General features: G+C 37.6%; 1 long non-coding RNA gene across 1 annotated transcript; it reads right to left on the minus strand.

Annotated features, from left to right (window-relative positions):
* Positions 1 to 2,086: 2,086 nt before the first annotated feature.
* Positions 2,087 to 5,974, minus strand: LOC102081338 (uncharacterized). Its single transcript, XR_267456.3, has 5 exons — positions 5,776 to 5,974; positions 3,642 to 3,798; positions 2,824 to 2,895; positions 2,621 to 2,721; positions 2,087 to 2,529 (listed from the first exon to the last, which is right to left on the minus strand). It is a non-coding gene; the product is annotated as an uncharacterized LOC102081338 (long non-coding RNA).
* Positions 5,975 to 6,778: the final 804 nt, after the last annotated feature.

Here is a 6,778-nt window from a genome sequence, read left to right on the forward strand (position 1 = left end):
GGTGATGGGAGAGTCCTGCCTGAGTGTTTGTTTAATGTATATAATCATTAGCTCATGCAAAATAGTGTTCGTATAAACGTAGTTATTTTTATGTGTAAAACCACACAGACAGCGGTTTAAAATCAACCTCTGGGTAATACTTCAGAATAAGTACACACTGTTAAACATTAAAGTCTACCCTGGCATCATCAGAACAATTTGAAATTTTTCAATGTTTCAATTAAAGTGTGCTTTAAATCTCTGCATCTTTTTTTCCCCCACAACACTGAAAGTCTTATTGAGGCTATTAATGACAAAGCGCACTGTAACATCATGACATCAACAACACTGGACATAAAACCTGTTTTCATTCTATCCTGTACTGTCATCAAAAGATAAGTTAGAAAAAGATAGACAATTCCAGATAATAATTTTTTAAAGCTATTACTACTATTATTAAAGGGTCTAAACTTGCCTATGATATGACACACAATGCTAATCTGACGTTTCATTGTACTGTATACTACGATATTTCATAGAATGAGTGGTGAAGTTCAAGTGTTTTTAACAACCTGTTCTTTGTTTTTGTAGAATTCATCAGCATCTGTGGAGGGATGTATTTGAATATCTCCAGTGACACTTTTCCTAACCTGCAAGCTGAGAGAGGGCTTAATCCTAACCAAGCGACAGATCTCAGTGCTTTGCATAGATGTTACATCCTCTGTGCAACAATTCCACTAAGAGAGCAACGATCATTCTCTACGATCAGACACAAGTCTGTCTCTTTCTGTTGCTGTGGTTGAAGCATAGCAAGATAACAATGAACAGATAAAATAATAAATACTTCAACTTCAGGTAGATTTGTATGAATCCGAAAACTGAAACTCAACTCTATTACCTATTTGCTTTTTGTCCAGGTGTATGGAATGGCAGTGCGATTGTTATGTCTGTACTGAATAATGCTATTTTAATCACGTAGAGTAAAATTGACTGACTTTATGTGATTAGGAGACTGAAAAAAGGAGACTGAAACAACATTGTACATGTTTCTCCTCATATCTACTTTGCAACAAATTATTCTTTACTTAATTTGCACAATGTTCGTCAAAAAATCGAATCGGGTTTGATGACTAAAGAGTCGACACTTAAACACTGTAGAGTGGACATTTCTATATGGAAAACTGTAATCATTCATTCTGAATCATTCTTAGACTTGAAAATAGGTCATCCAACTTAGACTGCGTTTGAAAGTATCATCGCAATGTGTACTCTGTTGATTTGATTAGAAACAGACTGAATATGTTTGCAAGCAGCAAATATATGATCATGTGTTTGCTTCAGTTCTCTCAGGGTACTCCACAGCTTCCTCCCAAGTCCAAAGACATGCAATTAGTGAGGTTAGGTTCATTGGTCCTGGACCTGTCCAGGGTGTACCCTGCCTGCTACCTGTGGTAGCTGGGATAGACTCCAGAATCCCACCCCCACCCCACCCCACCCTGTGTGATGGGAGTGCATCACTACAAGTCAAATGTTTCTTCTCACTCATCCCTTTACTGTAGTGTTTTCAGTCAGCCCTCAAGGGTTCTCTGTCTTTTTTGACATTTGAATTCATTATTTTTAGCTAGTTCACATACTGCTACTCTTTTTCAGTACATTTTTCTTCTCTGAAATTATTTAACCTGACTTTTGCCTTGGGCGCCAACAAACAGTTTTCTCCTCAGTGTTACAAATAGTAGTGTATTTTGTTTTCTATGAGAGAACTTAACTCTTATTTGCTATGCTATCTGTCCTGTCAGTGGTGCTTTTTTAAATGTTTCATATATGTTCAGACAGAAAATGAAGAAAAGTACTATTTACTATAGCATTCATTTTTAATTACATTATCTTCTTTAAAGTATAATAATAATTCCCTCATTAAGACAACTCATAATATTTATGACAAATGTGAAAGAAAATATGAACAACATACATCTAATTTATATAGCGCAAGTATGTTATATTTATAATTCAGGCTAAAAATGAATGTAATTTACCTCTGTAAAAATGCCAGATTGAGTGATTTTAAATTAATGAGACCACAATAAATAATTTTAAAAGTTTTCCCGTCTTTAATGTGACCAATTTAATTTGATTTTTCAATTCAATTCTATTTATGTGGAACCAAATCACAACAGGAGCCGCCCGAGGGTGCTTTATATCAAAAGTTTAAGTGCAGGATATAACCTCCGGGAGAACCAGGCTGAGGGAGACGCAGCCATCTGCCATTGTAGAATAAACCTGCATAAACTGCACAAGTTCATAATAAGTTGCATAATCAGTTTAGATCACCAAAAGAGCACCATACCCTTGGTGAAGCATGGTGGAGGCAATATCATGGTTTGGGGTTGCTTGTCTTCAGCTGGAACTAGGTCTTTAGTCAAGGTGAAATGAATAATGAACAGTTCCAAATGCCAGTCAATTTTGGCCGAAAACACAGAACATGGTTTTTTAAAAACTTTTTTCAGAAGTGGTTTGGCTTCTTTTTCCTCAAAATCCTCCAAGTCCCAAAGCCTTCAAAAGAAAACAAAACAGAGGTTTTCTCTTAGCATTTACACTTCATCAGGTGTGAGGTGGATGGTCTGTAGGTGTCACAGTAACTCACTGCTCTCTGAATGTCTGTTTGCTCTTCTCCATCAAAAAATCCCCCAGATATTCAGCAGCGATGTGTGATAGGATTTTGTTTTCCTGCTATAGTCTAAGGAACTAAAAAGGAGACATTTAAACCACCACCACTCTCAGGTCCTCAGAAATGATCTCATATCAGTCACTCATGTCAGTTTTGGTTTCGATGGGTGTGGGTCTTACATAAGCCCTGTAGCCTGGAAGATGCCAGCAGATCTTCAAAGCTGTGTTGCAAATGGGCGTGTTGAACAACACCTGCCAAAGAAATAAGAAGTTACTCATTGTTACTTCAGCTGATTCTCAGTTTATCAGCTTTTAAAACTACATCAAGTTCTTTAAACTGCTGAAATGCAGTAAAAACAAAAACTGTAACATACCCTGATGGGTTTGTACATTCCTCTACTTGCTTCTATGTAAATGTTGTTGTTGTATCACAGTCGGGAACAAAAACTGTCAAATACTCTCTAAAAATTGCGTAATGTAAAACTCTGAACTCGATGGTTTCTCTTGCAAAGATGAGCTGTTTTTAAAGTCTGTTGCAGATTTACGAATGCAGAATTCTAGAACGGTCAATATGGAAACACTTGATACAGGTTTCAGGTTATTAAATTATAAGAAAATGCTATTTTGCGCTACATTACACTAAACTTTATTTACAGTATCATATAAGTAAATAAGTGTAGGCTGCAGCTGTCCTTAGGTCACTCCTGTGAAAAGATGCATAAAAGCTGGTGAATCAGAAAAAAAGCCTGCAGCATCGTCATGTCCTTTCATATTATTTGCCTGCTTATCTCTATTTTCCTTCTGTAGATGTAAAACACTGGACTGTGGAGGGGGCTAATGCATAAATTTGAAGCCTGACAGCATGTGGTATATATTATATTATATATTATATTAAAACAGCCCAGAGGGAGAGACCTCTGTATAATCTGTAGAGTCTAAAACACAATAATAATGATAATAATAATAATACCCTAAATAATTAAGTCATTCTTAGTTACTGATTGTGAATGATCCAGACCCCACACAATGCTCGGGTGATTGTTCACTTTTGCTCTACTGCACACAATGCTCTTTGGTTCGGCATCCATTCTCAGTTAGGCCAGCGTTCCAGCGGACCTCAGGTTCCACTCCTCTCTCTTCCACTCCCCGGCGTCACTGAAGAAAGGAAGAGCATTTGTTAGGCAAATGACTTCCACGTGCCCCCTCAGCCTCCCTGGCATTTATGGAGAACCACAATAGCCGCACGTATCGAAATAAATATTCTGTTAGAAAATAATGAATTGTAGAATAAATTGTCCATTTGTAAATTCATTTTTGAATTCATTTTTTAAATCATTTTATTTAAAGACTATTTTTAAATACATTTTTCAAAATTAATTATTATTCCACCAATAAATGCTTGAAATCGAAAATAAATTTCACAAAAGAATTAAAGTCTCAATAAAAACCTCATTTCAAAGACCATTTTTGAATTCCAAATTTAAAAAATGATTTTTAAAATGTTTTTTTAAACACAATTTAAAATGATAATTCCATTCATTATAAAATCAATTTTCCTTTCCTGTTTGCTCACGGATTAGCTCACAGGTTAACTATTGGATGAACTCCGGGATTAGCAATGTAAATTAGCCACACCGTTGGATGTAAGGAGCTCTCTGATTGGTTGGACAGACACAGGCCTGCTGGATTTTTCTATGCTGGTGTTTACTATGGAAGAGGATCAGGGCCATGAAAAAAATGGGCACCGCTTTTTTTTTTTTCCATAATCCTGAGAAAAAAGTCTGAATCTCAGAATTCTGACTTTTTTCTCAGGATTCTGACTTTTTTCCCAGAGCTCTGGAAAAGAAATGTAAAAGACGTGTCTACGTTTTTCGTTTTTTCTGGTGGCCCTAATCCTCTTCCGTACAATTGAAGCTTGCGTTGAAAAACGGTGCATTACTGAAAGCTTTTCAACACAGTGCAATCTGGTGACATCTGGTGGCCAATAATATGAAGAGCAGCTTAAATCTACAAAATAAAATGAACCGCTTAATTAGACTGCCCACTCTACAGAGTGGAGTTCACAATTCTGTCTGATATTGGGCCACAATAGATGAAAAATACACACACACGTGTGTGTGTGTGTGTGTGTGTGTGTGTGTGTGTGTGTGTGTGTGTGTGTGTGTGTGTGTGTGCATGTTTATAAATAAACAAAATAAAGAGCAAGGAACAAAAATGAAGGAGATAAGGGGGATCATGAAAATCATTAAAAGTGAGGTTTTATAAACAAGACATATAACTCAAATAGGGGTTAAGAAAGATCAAGCTCTTCTAAAAAAATTTATGCAATTTAGTTGCCTGGGGCTTCAGAGAATTACACAACAGGGAGAGCTCATTTAAGAGCAGGCCATGAATCTTATCTTGCGGTAATGACCCGTTTTTTAACACAAGCTTCAAAATGCTTCAGAGAGCTTCATTTTGCCCTCATTAAATTTAGTGTTTATTTGCTGGTTTGTTGGTGGTAGGGCTGGGTATCCGCTCTGATTTCAATAATTGATTTGATTCCGATTCACAAGGTCCCGAAATTTTGCCTCAGATAGTCAGAAATATTATAATTCTAAACTGTTTATCGCAAAGTGGGCGATAAACAAACAAGAGAGACGGGACTTGCGATAGAAAAGCCGATCAGCTGAACATTGATCACTTTCATGATTGAAGTAGCAAGGGGGGGGGAGAATAGGGGAGGAAGAAGAAGAAGAAAGGGGCACCTGCGCAGCGTAAAGACACAGAATAACTCCAGCTTTGTGTTTTGTTTTTTATTCTAGCTGAAGTACGGGACTAATCGCGTTCCTTTTAACCTCAATACGGATACCTCAATACCATTTTCTTCTGTTTATCTGTGATAAGGTTGCTTTCAGAACCGTTGCTCAAGGAAGGGGGAGGGTGCAGCCAACCTCCTCGGCTGTAATCCTCCACCTTTCATATACCGCTACAAAAAAACGAAACAAAACAAAACAAACAACAACAACAAAAAACATCTGCTCATCTGCCAACGGAAAATCACCATCGGCCCACACATCTGTTTGGCCGTCACCGGTTAATTCACGACGCCAGTTAATCCAGAACACTGGCGACACAGAACACCTGTCGCACCTCCATCAGCGGGCACTCCCGCCTCAGGTGTCACAGCAGCCCACACTTCCAGCACTCCTGCCCCAGTTTCTCGGGAATAGTACCGGCAGAGACGAGGGAAAAGGGTTAGTCGACTGCAACGGCGGTGTCCGCTCCACCGGAGCGTTGCCAGGGGGCTTCCTCCTTGAGCCTCCGTTAAGTAATGATACTTGAAAATAGGTAAAGTGCTGCATTTCTTCAGCCCAAGGCTGTTCGGTCAGCACACGCAGTCTATGTAATATTTAAATAAAAATAAATATAGAGGTTTTGACCTTCAGCTAAAAGGAGCTTCGGGTTTTGTTTGTTTGTTTGTTTTAATATCTTACACACTGTACTACACCATACAGTGTAATTACTGTACTTTTAATTTCTGAAAAGCTACTCTAAAGCTTCAAAACCTATTTGGACAGAACTGAAGTATGAAAGTATGCGTTCCAAGGTTTATGTCGGGGCCCATGGGGTCAGGCGTAAATTCGATTTACTCAGTGTCTTTGGCAAATAAACTTACTAATGTGTATTTTGAAGATGTTCAGCTACTTTCCAACCTTGAAACTTCTCTTCTGTGTGAACTTCATCTTTCAGGTGAATGATTCGGTGTAAGTCAGTTAAATTTAACAAGTTTCCCAAATATTTCAGCAATTACAGGATTTCAGCTAAAAATATTCGCGTATCAGCTTTCGCACTGCATTTTCTTTAGGGAACGCATTCTCTAGTTGTTATTATTATGATGATAATTATTTATCCAGCACGCAACAATGTGTTACCGATTGTTTGAAGTAAAATTAAATAGCTAAAAAGCTGTAAATAAATAGCTTAACCTTTTTGTAGTTCTGTGTCCCAGAGCTCTCATGCTGCACTGCAAAAATTGAACAAATATATATCTAAACGTTTCCCTTATGTTCAGAATGAACATAACGGCCTGTGTTAAGTTCTAAATAAAATTTTTGTGAGAGTAAAAAAAATGAATAGTCACTCAGGCACCTCT

Source organism: Oreochromis niloticus, linkage group LG14, assembly GCF_001858045.2.
Source record: "Oreochromis niloticus isolate F11D_XX linkage group LG14, O_niloticus_UMD_NMBU, whole genome shotgun sequence".
NCBI lineage: Eukaryota > Metazoa > Chordata > Actinopteri > Cichliformes > Cichlidae > Oreochromis > Oreochromis niloticus.